General features: G+C 42.5%; 1 long non-coding RNA gene across 1 annotated transcript; it reads right to left on the bottom strand.

Moving 5' to 3' along the window:
* Positions 1 to 2,397: 2,397 nt before the first annotated feature.
* Positions 2,398 to 2,667, bottom strand: LOC123482010. The gene is made up of 2 exons (XR_006657509.1): positions 2,567 to 2,667; positions 2,398 to 2,460 (listed from the first exon to the last, which is right to left on the bottom strand). It is a non-coding gene; the product is annotated as an uncharacterized LOC123482010 (long non-coding RNA).
* Positions 2,668 to 16,749: the final 14,082 nt, after the last annotated feature.

The following is a 16,749-nucleotide window of genomic DNA, read 5'->3' on the forward strand; positions in this document are numbered from 1 at the left end:
ACTAGTCTCCCAGTCCCTGCCGCTGAAAAACATCCCCACAGCATGATGCTGCCACCACCATACTTCACCGTAGGGATGGGGCCAGGTTTCCTCCAGACGTGACGCTTGGTATTCAGGCCAAAGAGTTTAATCTTGGTTTCTTCAGACCAGAGAATCTTGTTTCTCATGGTCTGGGAGTCTTGGGGCTTTTGGCAAACTCCAAGCGGGCTGTCATGTGCCTTTTACTGAGGAGTGGCTTCCGTCTTGCCACTCTACCATAAAGGCCTGATTGGTGGAGTGCTGCAAAGATGGTTGTCCTTCTGGAAGGCTCTCCCATCTCCACAGAGGAACTCTAGAGCTCTGTCAGAATGACCATCGGGTTCTTGGTCACCTCCCTGACCAAGGCCCTTCTCCCCCGATTGCTCAGTTTGGCCGGGCGGCCAGCTCTAGGAAGATTCTTGGTGGTTCCAAACTCCTTCCATTCAAGAATGATGGCCTCTGTGTTCTTGGGAACCTTCAATGCTGCAGACATTTTTTGGTACCCTTCCCCAGATCTGTGCCTCGACACAATCCTGTCTCGGAACTCTACGGACAACTCCTTTGACCTCATGGCTTGGTTTTTGCTCTGATATGCACTGTCGGCTGTGGGACCTTATATAGACAGGTGTGTGCCTTTCCAAATCATGTCCAATCAATTGAATCTACCACAGGTGGACTCCAATCAAGTTGTAGAAAGCACCTGAGCTCAATTTCGAGTCTCATAGCAAAGGGTCTGAATATTATGTAAATAAGGTATTTCTGTTTTTGTTTTTTTATACATTTGCAAACATTTCTACAAACCTGTTTTCGCTTTGTCATTATGGGGTATTGTGTGTCATGATTGTGTGTCCTGGGTGAGGATCAAAAGCCTCAGATCAGCTTGGCAAGGGGCTGACGAGAGCCAGACCCCCTTTCTCCCACAGAAGAGAGGAAGGGGAGCTGGGCCGGTTTTTGACACCTTAACACGCTGTCTTTGCAACTCGGAGTCCCGGAGTCGCCTCTTCACTGTTGTTGTTGAGACTGGTGTTTTACGGGTACTATTTAATGAAGCTGTCAGTTGAGGACCTGTGAGGCGTCTGTTTCTCAAACTAGACACTCTAATGTATTTGTCCTCTTGCTCAGTTGTGCACCGGGGCCTCCCACTCCTCTTTCTATTCTGGTTAGAGCCAGTTTGCGCTGTTCTGTGAAGGGAGTAGTACACAGCGGAGGAAGTTAAGTGATGTGGGTAATAAATGGTTCCTTCCCCTTCATGTGACCTGACCTGGGCCCACATTCCTCACTATTCCATAGCTATCCACCCTTATCAGTGACCACAACCATGTGATTGCCTTTTCCCTTACAAGTAACTCTCCAAGCCCGTGGCTCATAGCCACCCTTAATTGACCCCACCATATACATTCCTCCTACATATACTTCTGGTGTAGCAAGTATTTCAAATTACAACCCCACAGTTCTAATGCGGCCAAAACGCAACAGCTCGTGCCACTAAGCAGGATATAGCCTATGCTTTGATTGAAACAAAATACAAGAAAGGCTAATAGTTACTCCATCGGCAGGTAGCCTAGCGGTTAAGATCGTTGGACCAGTAACCAAAAGGTTGCTGGTTCGAGTCCCCGAGCCGGCTAGGTGAAAAATCTGTCGATGTGCCCTTGAGCAAGGCACTTAACCCTAATTGCTCCTGTAAGTCGCTGGACTAAAATGTAAATGTTCTAATTCACTCACAAAACAGTAATTCAAGAAGATCTAAGTGCATATTCCAATTAAACTGATTGAGATCAAATGGTTGGCGTTTGGACATCTCACCCATAGAACATGAAGAATTAGATACACCGGATAGGTGCAGTGAAATGTATTATTTTGGTATTCTTCGTTTAGGTATTATTTTAGAGGAGGATGCATTTTATGCATATTCTATAATGATATCCAATAGGCTACATCTGTTGATATAAACGTTGATTGAGAAATTATGACATCATTTAAAAATGGTTGTGCTCCTGGACTTAAAGAAATACCACTATAACACCACTGAGTACATGTAGGCCTAATTATGATGTTAGTTGACAGTAATGTGGAAACTTTACTACCCCACAATCACTGCTTACAACTAAAGATAGCAGTCTATTACAACAATCCTTATTTATCTTTAGACAAACCAATGACTGTATGAGACCAATACATGACAAAACTGGGCACAGCAACGGAATACGGGGCATTTATCTCTGATTGGCTGACATTAAAATGACGCATGACAGAACAAACTAGGTCGAATCGGGCCAACTGTAGGTGAAATGGGAAGGCCTCAACACTGTTGAAAGCTAGAATCGGGCCAACTGTAGCTGAAATGGGAATATCACTCCCTCAGGAAATACACGACCGCTGTTCTGGTTACTGATGGATTTATTCTTCTACTAAATTCTCCACCGTCATCAATCCACCGTCGAACTGTTTAAATACATTTCAACACATGCACAAAAAACAAGTTGGCGTTCACGTTACAGAAACCTTGCACGTAAATATGCGCGACAAATAATTAACATAATGAACATACCTCGCTGGCTGCACACAACTGAGAGGGAAATGGGTCCACTTAGAAACAAGAATACTTGTAAATAAACACGTCGTTAATTTAACTTATCTTTCAGAGTACTAAACTTTCACCGCCACTTTACCGCGATGTCTGGAACTTGTCACCACTAAAAGCGTCCCAACACAACATAGAATGTACAGATAGTTCCTATCACATAAATACAAGCAAAATCAATATTCAAAATACAAGTTGTACAAATAATAATGATATTATGTAAAACCTATTAATAATGACATGAATAACATTAATAATGACATGAATAACATTTATGGCAGTTAAACTCCCACCAAATCACATCCTTTGGGATTTCACCTCACAAAATAACCATAACATTCATTCTGCTTCAAGCAGTAAAACTGTCTTGTATACAGGCCTGTCAAGATAGACTGGCTTTGTAGTGCGTTTTCCCTGGTTATCTAAGGTTGAGTCACTAATTAACAGTTTTACCTTTCTGACTCTTCCATCAGTGCTAGGGGTACACCTGTGCTACTCTTGCTAATCTCATTGATTTCGTGCAGTCCTCTTGTAGGATGACAATGTCATTAACCTTCTTATTTCTCTTATCCTTTTGCCATATTTGTCTTTGCTGAAGATTAAGGAGGTACTCCTTCTTCCACCGTGTCCAGAATTTGTTTGCCAAGAACTGTACCTGTCGCCATCTCTTGCGGAGGTAGAGATCCTGACTCACAAACTGACCAGGAGGGGAGTTGTTATCTTTGGCGTCATCATGAGGATATGGTTGGGAGTGAGAGGTTCAAGACTTGTTGGATCATTTAAGTGCTCTGTTGTCAGGGTCTGCTATTTACGATAGCCATCACTTCATACAGGAAGGTTCTAAGTGATGCACCGTCAAGTCTTCTAGCAGATTGGTCAAGGATCGCTGTTAGAGCGCTTCTGATGGTCCTAATTTGTCTCTCCCATACACCTCCCATGTGACTTGATGATGGGAAGTTCATAACAAACTCACATCCATGTTCCTTTACCTGTTCATGATCCAGGTCCTTCATTGCATTCATGAACTCTCCTTTCGCGCCAACAAAGTTGGTGCCTTGATCACATCTCAACTGTCTTACATTTTCACGTATTGCAATGAATGCACGAGTGCATTGATGAAAGCATCTGTAGTGAGATCATCAAGCATTTCAATATGTAGGCTCTAGAACACATACAAGTGAAAAGAAGACCATATCTTTTCAGTTCCTTTCTGCTTCTTTCACATAGAATGGTCCAAGCAATCTATACCACAATATGTGAATGGAGGGTCATTTCAGTCTCTGCGTCTGGCAAGTCTGCCATCTTTGGTTCCTGTGTGTTCCTTCTATACTTTCTGCATGTTGTGCATTTGTAGATGTGCAAGGCAACTGCGCTGCTGCAACCTGTAACCCATATACCATTGGATCGCAATTCATTGACAGTTATTCCTCTTCCTTGATGATGCACCTTTTCATGGTAGTGCTTGATGAGTAAAGAAGACACATGACTTGCCTTAGGTACAATGGCAGGATGCTTTACATGTGGATGAAGGGCAGATCTTGTCAAAGCGTCCTCCAACCCTAGGCACACCGTACTCATCGACAAAGGGACTTAGTTTGTGTAGCTTGTTTGTTTTGTCTTTGGGTTTTACTTCCTTGCATTGCTTTATACCTTTGATTTCAGTGCTGAATACTTCCCGTTTGAACCAATTTGATGATGAAAAGCTCTGCTTCCTGTCTTTCCTCAACACTTGTGGCTTCATTTGTTTTAAGTTTGAGACCCTTGATTTGCTTAGCATGGCGCTTAAGACGAGCAATAGCTTTGACGGCTCTTTTTCAGTCAGAAAACCTTGTCAGGCGGTCTAACAATGTCCTGTCCATTTTTGCTTTTGTGTTGAGCACCTGGGCCTTTCGAAGTTCTGGATCATTGTCAATGACCCTCACTTACTTTGGCGTCTTCTATGGGCAGCTCTCTTTTTCACAGAAAATCTGGCCCATTAAACCAAGTTGAAGCTACAAGCTGATCTGCCTTTAGGCCTCTTGAAGCATGATCCTAGGATTATCTTTCAGAACGTACAAATCGCCATTGCTTTGAATCTGTAGTGGACTTGATTCTTTGGATTCTGTTAGCCACAAAAGACGTGGAATCGTCTTGCATCATTGTTTATATATCCAAGGACAACCTTTGAGTCTGTCCAAAAATGTTCTTGAAGACCATCTATTTCGAGCTCCTTTCTGAGCACAACACTTGTCCTTGCTGCTACCACTGCTGCAGATAACTCAGGCGTGGTATTGTGGTCACTTTGGGGGGGGGCAACACGTGCTTTCCCCATGACTAACGAACAATGGACATCTCCATTGGTGTTGATTGTTCTGAGATAAGTACACTCCCCATAGCCTGTGACGCTGGCATCTGAGAAGTGGTGAAGCTCGTACTGTTTGACATCTATGAAGTTTGCTGGAATATAGCACCTTCTGATCCTTACATTAGACAAGTTTTGTAGATCTTGTAGCCAAGATTCCCACTGTGTCTTGAGCTCCTCTGAGAGTGGTTCATCCCAACCGGCCTTGTCTCGACACAGTTGTTGCAATATCTGCTTTCCTAGGAGAATTAATGGGGCTACGAACCCCAATTGGTCGTAGATGGAAGCTACTGTTGATAGCACTCCTCTTCCGGTCAACGGGTGTTCCTTGACTGTAACTCTGAGCTGAAAGTCATCAGAGGACACGCACCATTGCACTGAGAGCTCTTTCCATGAGTGGCTCTCCCAAAGCCATATCAAGGTTTTTGACACTTTCAGCGCACTCTTCCTTTGGTATTGATTTCAATACATGCTTGCTGTTGGAGACAACCTTATGTAGTCTTAGCTTGCCTGTGCTGCAAAGACCTCTTGCTTCCTTGATGAGTTGAATTGCCTCAGCATCCAGGCGTTACACTCACCAGTCCATCGTCAACATAAAAATTCCTTTGGATGAATTTAACAGCGTTTTTGGTTAAATTGATCCTGACCTTTAAGCGGCTAGATGTTTGAGACCAAAATTGGCACAGCCGGGTGAGGAGGCTGCCCCAAACAGATGGACTTTCATCCGGAAAGTTGATGGCGGAGACATCAGGTCACCATTCTCCCACCATAAGAACCTCAGGTAGTCTTGGTCTTCGGTCTTCATGGAACTGATGGAACATTCGCTCCACATCACACATAATAGCAATTGGGCCCTTGCGAAACCTGCAGAGAACTCCCACCAAGGTATTTGTGAGCTCTGGCCCAGTAAGAAGGTAGTCATTCAATGACGTGTCTTGGAATCTTGCTGAGCAATCGAAGGCGACGCGTATCTTCCCAGGCTTTTGAGGTGGTATACCCCGTGGTGGGAATATACCAGGCTGGATGATTGTTGAGTTCCTTTTCGGGAACCTTCTCAGCATCACCACGAGCAATGATATCTTTCATGAAGTTCATGTAGTCTGAGCAGTATTTCTGGTCTCTCTTGAGCCTTCGTTCCAAGCCTCTTAGACGCTGAACAGAACATGACTTATTATTGGGTAGATTTGGTCTGTCTTGTTTGAAAGGTAAGGGCATTTCATAATGACCATCTTGTTTGTGTTTGATTTCATCTCTCAGCTTAGTCAAGAAGTGGAGATCTTCCTGAGAGACGGTTGCATCTTCTTCAACTCTTTCACTGAAATCAGATTCTAGTACCTTAATTACATCATTTGGACTGATCATTTTCCTTGATCTGAGTCTTGCAAACATAGTGAACTTCACCTTTGAGCTTGATTGTTGGTTTGGGTTCAGGTGTCACTTTCCTTACAATGATGCGGTGACTTACTCCATTGCATCACTGTAGTGCTCTTGTGGGTCACCATAACTCACTATGCTCCAACCTAGATCAGTTCTCTGAGCAAAGGGTTCGTTTTCTTCTCCACTACGACTTCTCTGGGCATTAGCGCTTGTGGGCAATTGTATCCGATTAGCAGACCAATTTCACATTCCTTTGGCGGTGCAATGTGTTCTGCAAGATGCTCCAAATGAGGCCATGCTTTAGCGGTCTCTGAAGTTGGAATGTGTGTCCGATTGGCAGGGATAAATTCACGAGTGTACGTTGTTGGCACTGTGATCTTCTTAGAGGAGAATATGCCTCTTATTTGTAGGTATTTGAGTCTTTTTACAGGGTACAATTGTCCTTTTTGATGACATTGTAGATAGTTTCAGCTTCACTTGTTCCGTGTTCGTATCTAGAATGTTTGCTACTTCCTCAAGAATGAAGGAATAATCACTTTGTGAATCTAGCAGAGCATAGACAAGAACTTCCTTACTTGAATCACTTTGCGTTGACACATAGACAGGTACTATCGCTGAAGTCTGTGTAGTATTGCCATCTTGCACAACTCTGTTGGATGTGGTTTTCCTTGACAACCTCTTGTGTTGACAGTAGCTTTCTTTCCTTGCCATAACTTATGTCTTTAGATGTTTTCCCCTTTTTGGTTCTTGTTTTGAGCGATCTTCGTGTAGGCATGTGGGATGGCGTTTTGAGCAGGTGTCACAGACCATCCGGCTACTGCAGCTCTTGGATTGATGGCCAGGACTTAAACATCCGAAGCACAGTCTTTCATTCTGAATGAACTTGACTCGTTCGCGACTGTCCTTTCAATGAATTTGAAGCACTTGTGTAAACTGTGTCCTAATTTCTTACATAACACACATGTGACTATGTTTCTCTCACTGATGTTAGTTGTGAAGATCTTGGCACCTACAGTTTGGTTCTTGATCTTTGCTTTATCAGGTTCACTTTGTCGTAATGTCGTTGTAGGATGTTATAGGGTTGCACGCAATACTAGCTTCCATCGACAGGAATGTCACAAAATAGTTAAAGCTTGGGAACCTTCTGTGTTCCAGTTGGTATTGTGTGGCCCTTCGGTTCCATCTGCTACTTAACCAGTCGGGTAGTTTGGCAGCTAGTTTTTGATTCTCAATATCATCATTAAGAACCTTTAGACTCTCATTGTGAGCAATAGCGAATTCACAACTACGTAGAAAGTCTACAAATTTTCTTAAGTCTGCACTCTCCTTAGGAGCTAGTTTTGGCCAAGCATGTAATTTGTCTCGGAAGGCCTTGGCAATCACAAAGCGGCTCACCATAACGTTCCTTGAGCAGGTCCCATGCTGCATGATATGAATCTTCTGAATCGATCAGAAAATAACCTTCTACTGCTTCTTTAGCTGCTCCTCCCACATATTTCTGAAGGAAGAAGATTTTCTCTGCAGCTGGAATATTTTTTCTCTCAATCAGTGTCTGAAGGAAGACTTCCAATGGTTAAACTTGAGTGGATCCCCACTAAAAATTGTAGGCTCTGGAATGGGAAGCCTATTTGCTGATATAGCCTCAGCCAGGACTTTCCACAAGCTCTCTTGTGTCGTTTTGAAGCTACACTTCTTGGAGCCACATCCCTTAGTGGTTGTGGGTGCTGATACACAGGATTCACCTGATCAATTGGTTGTTCAAATGTAGGCAGCTCAGACTTATGTGGAGTAAGCCTTTGGTCTGGATACAACTCATTTTCGTCATAGACTTGAAGCCTTGCTCTGGCCGCGTTCAGTCTTTTTTATCTCCTCTAAACGTCCAAGCTCTCTTTTTAAGTCTTCTACAGATCTTTTCCTTGCAGCATTCTCTTCTTGCTGTTTCTTTAAGAGCAAAGCTCTTGTCTCTCCTTTTCTATCTTCACGTTCAGTCTCTTCTCTTTCGCCTTGAAGACGACGAGTTACTGCAGCTACTTCTTGCTCTGCAACTATCTTCTTGTCCTCAACTTCAAGTCTTTGGAGTTTCTCTTGGTGGCACTCTTGCTCAGCCATAATCTTCAACACAGCCTTTGTGGCTGCATACTCAGCAGCCGGCTTCTTGTCGTTTAACTGAGGATACATTAGAGCGAATGGAAGTGGCCTTAGGGCTTAAAGTCTGGAGATGACACACTGGAAATCGTAGATGCGAATACGGAGCTTGCATCCGGCCAAATCAGTTCCTCCTTTGTTCCTTGAATTTGAGATTGCGCGTTGTGTACAACAATCTTGGTGACTGATATACATTTATCCAGCTTGCGGCGCATCTCGTGAGCTGGGCTGTCAATCCTGCGATATTCTTCATAAACATTATTCAGTTCAGATAACTCTCTTTGAATAGTGCTGCTGTGTTCGTGTAGGATGTTGCTTGGATCTTGTTTTGTAACTGATTTCTTAGCCACCTTAGTTAAAACTTTCCAGCGTTCATAAATGCTGTCAAAGCGAATTAGTAGTTAATTTGTTTTTTCTTTCTGAAATTCTTTTCCCTTTTCCGTTAATGTACGGGCTCTTCCACTCTGTCGAGGCTCTTCAGACTGTACTGCTTCTTGTACAACGCTAGACTCATCTGTCTGCTCTGTCCCTTCTACTGGCTCTACGAGTGATCCTTTACACTGACTCTCTTTACTTCTATGTGACATATTCACTTATTTGAAAGTAACCTGTACACAAGACAGTTGTCTTAAATAAACAGTAGAGTTTACAACAAACATTTTACAAAAAGAAATACTCAAGAGAATAGAATATGCCAAGTTAAGTTATTGTCTTTGAAATGAACCCTTCAGAATAAAGGCAGGCATTATAAAGATTTTGAAATGTTGCAGAATCACTCAAAATAACAGCTTTCTTAAATGCACAAACATAAATCCTCTTCTTAAGTAAATCAATGACTTATATTCAATGAAATAAAGAATTATCAATATCGCTAAATCACTTACATGAATGTCTCTTAATATCTTGTTACACACTGTTATGTTAGTTGGCTACACACAGCCCTTTGAAGTCCTTTATATTTTCCAATCCTTGTGTCACCTTTTCAGAACACAAACTTTAGTGTCTGACTTACGGACGTCTTCATGAAAAAAAAACGGATGAATTTGTGTGTCCTTTAACACTGAACAGTGGCTTATCTGTGAGTCCGTCTTGACAAGCCGTCTTGCAGAGCAGGTCGGAAACGATCACGCAGACTCGAGTTCGACTATCACTCCCTCCAGGAAATACACGACGCCGCTGTTCTGGTTACTGATGGATTTATTCTTCTACTAAATTCTCCACCGTCATCAATCCACCGTCGAACTGTTTAAATACATTTCAACACATGCACAAAACAAGTTGGCGTTCACGTTACAGAAACCTTGCACGTAAATATGCGCGACAAATAATTAACATAATGAACATACCTCGCTGGCTGCACACAACTGAGAGGGAAATGGGTCCACTTAGAAACAAGAATACTTGTAAATAAACACGTCGTTAATTTAACTTATCTTTCAGAGTACTAAACTTTACCGCCGCCACTTTACCGCGATGTCTGGAACTTGTCACCACTAAAAGCGTCCCTACACAACATAGAATGTACAGATAGTTCTATCACATAAATACAAGCAAAATCAATATTCAAAATACAAGTTGTACAAATAATAATGATATTATGTAAAACCTATTAATAATGACATGAATAACATTAATAATGACATGAATAACATTTACGGCAGTTAAAGGGAAGGCCTCAACACTGTTGAAAGCAGACGTTCATACATTTTGATTTCACAGCAAGTCAACAATCCAACAGTTGTAGCTAGTGTTTTAAAATGTAGCAATTAATATAGACTATCTCACCGACGGAGAGCAAGCCTCTTCCGGATTTCCCCCGATGATGATGACACCCGCAACTTCACAGTTTCATTCTCTACAGTAATTTCGTGGTTATCCCTCAATAGGACCCTTTCCCTGACTGTGGAGAGTCACGTATACATATTTACATTTTGATGGATAACACTATTTCACTATTATGATAGTCTACAGTAGGCTAGAAAATGACAGTTATACGATACAAATCTTCACCCCTGGTGATTTACTTACCATCCTCATTTTTGAAATAAACAGTTGCTCTCGTGGAGCGTTGATCCTGGAAGTGCACCAAGCAGTCCCCTCCACTCGACTTCTTTTTACTTTGAAAATAAATCTGAAGCTTGTTCTTTATCCCTTTAGAGACAGAGGTTGTCCAACTGACGTCTACAGTGATGGGATAAGGATATTCATCCATCGTTTCTCCCCTAATGCGAAGACTGTTTGGGTATGAAACCCGTAGTCCTATTCTTCCACTGTTTCACTTTCGTTTCAGGCTCGGTTCACGAGGAAATCGTGTGTACCATGGACCTTACTGATCCTGTAACCGCGCCTTATAAAGTCATGAGTAGGCAGGATAAGGTTATGAAAACATTATTGGGGCATATAAACCTATTAGCCTATACTTTTCAAGTAGAGTGTTTAACTTTAGAACGTGTTGCTTAAAAAATGGCGAATGGAAACGATGTGCATTATATTTCCACCTGCTTCACAATGTCTGAACAACTATGCAATAGACTAGAAACATGATTTAAATCAAATCAAATTGTATTGGTCACATACAGGTGTTTATCAGATGTTATTGCGGGTGTAGCGAAATGCTTGTTAAAGGCTGATTTAACTAGTTAAATGCTGATTTGTAATTCATATATACAGTAACAGAATTTAAAAAAAAGTACACTACACTTCCTATGCATCATGTAAATACTCTAAAACAGGTTAATCTTAGCATCTAATTTCCTTCATCTGCACTGATCTGAGGACACAGGATAGGTGTAGTATTTCATCAAATGAGAGACTTAATTTCAACCAGTAAAGAATGTGAAACGCTTTATTAAAAGAAGTTCATTATCCAAATGAATATATCATTGTTATATTATAAAAAATAAATATAAATATGCCATTTAGCAGACGCTTTTATCCAAAGCGACTTACAGTCATGTGTGCATACATTTTTATGTATGGGTGGTCCCGGGGATCGAACCCACTACCTTGGCGTTACAAGCGCCGTGCTCTACCAGCTGAGCTACAGAGGACCACATATTATAAATACAAGTTCAATCTGTAGTTCAATGCACATCTGGTGTGCATTATAAAAACAGAGGAAGAAAGAGGAGGTGGGGAGAGAGGTGTGAGAGTGTAAAAGACAGAAAGGGAAAGAGGTAAGAACAGAGGAGCATGGAAGACAGCATATGATTAATGAATTACAGTGCTACTAAACTTAATATTCTCTCAGTTCATCACAATTACATAATAGTGTCTCTAGCAGTGTCTCCTAACCAGACTTGGGCCCCCAGTTGGCCTGAAGGTTATCTTAAGAACGGGTGAGATGGCGATTACAGGACTGGGGGTTGGCATCCTCTCTCACATCAAAACACACCTGCAGACGAGAGACAGATGGAGAGAGAGAGATAGAATAAAAAAAACAGAAGGATTAAACATGCAAACACTGTCAGTCATCATAATCATCAGGAGGTGAAATGCAAAACTGACCTTGGATCATTAACTCTGGGACTACTACATCTCTATCTGTATTTCAATGTAAAGCATCTCTTTAATAATACTTCCTGTTGACCTGACCAAGTGACCTCTCACCTCTGATCATGTTGTTCCCTCTATGTAGCCAGTTCAGATGCAGGGGGGGTTCACCGACACAGCTGATATAACCTAGAGGATTTAGGGAGAAGTGGGAGAGGGATGAAGTGAAGGAAAGAGACTGTTTTTGAGCAAATAGTTAGAGACACTGTTCAACAGGAATATGTGTGTGTGGCCTCACCTAGTGTCCACACTAAGTGGCTGCAGAGTACTTTATACTGAAAAACATGCACAGACACACGATGACAAACAATATAGCGTAGTTGTATAAATAATGAAGTGTATTACTATTCTCCATGGTTGGTCCTCTTGCCTATTCTTTGAAGGTGGAAGGAGCCACAGCTATACACCTGAGCCTGTTTACTGCACAACACAATCCATCAATCAGATTGATACACAAGTGTGTAGGTGTGGGTTTTAGGGTGTCTAATTGTTCTAAATGTTTTCAATATGGGTGACTCTTAAAAGAGCCTGTTTTGTTTTTGTACAGACATCACCCTTACCTGAACAGCACCTTCACCTGAGAAGTAGAAATCAAAGGGAGAGAAACTGGGAATTAACTAACTGCAGTTGACATAGCTACGTTTTTTAAATTTTTAAATTTATTTCACCTTTATTTAACCAGGTAAGCCAGTTGAGAACAAGTTCTCATTTTACAACCGCGACCTGGCCAAGATAAAGCAAAGCAGTGCGGTAAAAACAACAACAACACAGAGTTACATATGGAATAAACAAAACGTTCAGTCAATAACACAATAGAAAATCTATATACAGTGTGTGCAAATGTAGTAAGTTATGGAGGTAAGGCAATAAATAGGCCATAGTGCAAAATTATAATTTAGTATTAACACTGGAGTGATAGATGTGCAGAAGATGATGTGCAAATAGATACTCGGGTGCAAATGAGCAAATAAATAATGTAAATAACAATATGGGGATGAGGTAGTTGGGTGGGCTAATTACAGATGGGCTGTGTGCAGGTGCAGTGATCGGTAAGCTGCTCTGACAACTGATGCTTAAAGATAGTGAGGGAGATAAGTGTCTCCAGCTTCAGAGATTTTGCAGTTCGTTCCAGTCATTTGCAGCAGATAACTGGAAGGAATGGCGACCAAAGGAGGTGTTGGCATTGGGGATGACCAGTGAGATATACCTGCTGGAACGCATAATACGGGTGGGTGTTGCTATGGTTACCAATGAGCTAAGATAAGGCAGGGATATGCCTAGAAGTGATTTATAGATGACCTGAAGCCAGTGGGTTTGGCGGCGAATATGTAGTGAGGGCCAGCCAACGAGAGCGTACAGGTCACAGTGGTGGGTGTATATGGGGCTTTGGTGACAAAATGGATGGCACAGTGATAGACTACATCCAACTTGCTGAGTAGAGTGTTGGAAGCAATTTTGTAAATGACATCGCGAAGTCAAGGATCGGTAGGATAGTCAGTTTTACGAGGGCATGTTTAGCAGCATGAGTGAAGGAGGCTTTGTTGCGAAATAGGAAGCCGATTCTAGATTTAACTTTGGATTGGAGATGCTTAATGTGAGTCTGGAAGGAGAGTTTACGGTCTAACCAGACACCTAGGTATTTGTAGTTGTCCACATATTCTAAGTCAGACCCGCTTTGAGAGTAGTGATTCTAGTCGGGCAGGCGGGTGCAAGCAGCATTCGATTGAAGAGCATGCATTTAGTTTTACTAGTGTTTAAGAGCAGTTGGAGGCCACGGAAGGAGTGTTGTATGGCATTGAAGGTCGTTTGGAGGTTTGTTAACACAGTGTCCAATGAAGGGCCAGATGTATACAAAATGGTGTCGTCTGCATAGAGGTGGATCTGAGAGTCACCAGCAGCAAGAGCGACATCATTGATATACACAGAGAATAGAGTCGGCCCGAATTGAACCCTGTGGCACCCCCATAGAGACTGCCAGAGGTCCAGACAACAGGCCCTCCGATTTGACACATTGAACTCTATCTGAGAAGTAGTTGGTGAACCAAGCGAGGCAGTCATTTGAGAAACCAAGGCTATTTAGTCTGCCAATAAGAATGCAGTGATTGAGAATCAAAAGCCTTGGCCAGGTCAATGAAGACGGCTGCACAGTACTGTCTTTTTATCGATCGCGGTTATTATATCATTTTAGGACCTTGAGCGTGGCTGAGGTACACCCATGACCAGTTGGAAACCAGATTGCATAGCGGAGAAGGTACGGTGGGATTCGAAATGGTCGGTGATCTGTTTGTTAACTTGGCTTTCAAATACTTTCGAAAGGCAGGGCAGGATGGATATAGGTCTGTAACAGTTTGGATCTAGAGTGTCACCCCCCTTTGAAGAGGGGGATGACGCGGCAGCTTTCCAATCTCTGGGGATCTCAGACGATACGAAAGAGAGGTTGAACAGGCTGGTAATAGGGGTTGCGACAATTTCGGCGCTAATTTTAAGAAAGGGTCCAGATTGTCTAGCCCAACTGATTTGTAGGGGTCCAGATTTTGCAGCTCTTTCAGAACATCAGCTATCTGAATTTGGGTGAAGGAGAAGCGGGGGTGGGGGGGCATGGTGCCCGGGGTAGGGTAGCCAGGTGGAAAGCATGGCCAGCCATAGCAAAATGCTTGTTGAAATTTTCGATTATCGTAGATTTATCGGTAGTGACAGTATTTCCTAGCCTCAGTGCAGTGGGCAGCTGGGAGGAGGTGCTCTTATTCTCCATGGACTTTACAGTGTCCCAAAACTTTTTGGAGTTAGTGCTACAGGATGCAAATTTCTGTTTGAAAAAAGTTAGCCTTCGCTTTCCTAACTGATTGTGTATATTGGTTCCTGACTTCCCTGAAAAGTTGCATATCGCGGGGGCTGTTCGATGCTAATGCAGTACGCCACAGGATGTTTTTGTGCTGGTCATAGCTATGAAATGGAAGAATACTCTTATTGCAATGTAGATGGCTCTTAAAAAGAGCCCTTGGTTGTGCATAGTGTAGTCTATGGTGTTGTCAGGGAACAGCACCCTCTTTGAAGAAGTAGGAGGTGAAGATTTCCCGCACATGGATTGCCTCTCATGCTGCATTGTTGGCCCCCCATCCTTGAAACATCCTGCAGAGCAGCAGACCTCTCCTCTGGCACACGGCAGCGAACTGCAGATCCCCTCCTGGTCCTTGTGTCCATCCTCATTAAGTTATGCAGGACACAGGTAGCCTTTACACGCCTGAATTCCCCCAGGAGGCAGTCCCAGATAGCCCTGGTCACCCAACCGTGCAGTGCCCTACACAGTAACTGTAGGCAATCGTTTTGAAGGAATCTCCAGTTGGAAGGTATCTGTAGGAATATGGAAGATAATGTCGTTATTAGACTTTTACATCACTAGGTCATTGTGGATTACTGAAGTATAATATCTCTTATAACAAATCATGATTACATTGGATTGATAGATGCATGTGTAGCATGTGACAACAGCAGGATCATATCAAGGATAGCATCACATTAATACATAAATACCCCTTGAAGCTTGATGATGAGTTGATCATTTGAATCAGCTGTGTAGTGCTAAAGCAAAAACAAAAATGTGCACCCCTTTGAGACCCCAGGACCAGGACTGAGAACCACTGCTCTTCATTGGTACCTCTTCATCTGTAGACAGGCTTTCATTGCTCTCTGTATCTGAGGACAGAAAACATCACAGGAAATAGACTTCATTAAGCTCAAATTTGACAGCACTGAATATTACTATTATCGCTGTCCTCACTTCTAGGGACTGGAACTACACAAAAGTACCTGCCCTATCCAAAATACCCTACTCTCTCACTTTGACAGTTGGGGCTGCTATCCTTTCACCCTCCTCCATGGCAGTTAGCTAGCTACCTACAAATGCATTTGGAGTTAGTTTTTTACAATGATGAATACATCAAGATAGCTAGTGTAGTGTATTAAAGATTATGACTTTCTTAATGGAACCAGAGGATGTTTATCTTAGTTCAAAAGTAGCCGTTTGTGGGTGACGCCCCAGGGGGACAGGTGATTGGACCGCAGAGGAGCAACCCATATTTTCACATTGTTTATAAGTATATGCTGGAGGCACAGGGGTCAGAGCAGCCATTAGAATTCGAGGACACTGCTCTCCAGACCCTGCAAGTCTGTAACTCATGCTGAAAGCTTGTGATATGAATAAAACTTATGATCCAGGTTCGTATGAGCGGACTCCTTTGTTTATCAGCAATAATTGCCAGCATTTACTCGATACGACACTAGCTAATATGAAGTTAGGTAGCTGGTGATATTTAATTCACTTTGCTAGCAAGCTATACAGTAAAGATAGCTAGCAGCTCATTTGAGTTAGCCTGCACTGTAGCTAGTTAGCTAATAATACATCGTTTTTTTTTACATTTTCGAAATGTATTCTCCCAGCCATGTGGACAATTGGAAACAGGGCAGAAAAGTGTGTTTGTCACCAGGCAGTTTAGAGCATATTACTATTTACCTGTGAATAAATTCATGAAATGGACAATGGATTAAACTATTTACCCATTTAATAACCAGACTTTCATACAAACTTGCCATGCTGAATTCTTGACGAACAATCGAACATGCTGCATATACTGCCTGCACACCCACAAGCGAGCCACTCTGGGCGGCCTGAGCAGCACGCAGCGATTTACCACGTACTTACTGTCTCTCTCCGCGTTAATCATTCTCTTTCCAGGGC

Source organism: Coregonus clupeaformis, chromosome 27 (assembly GCF_020615455.1).
Source record: "Coregonus clupeaformis isolate EN_2021a chromosome 27, ASM2061545v1, whole genome shotgun sequence".
Classification (NCBI taxonomy): Eukaryota; Metazoa; Chordata; class Actinopteri; order Salmoniformes; family Salmonidae; genus Coregonus; species Coregonus clupeaformis.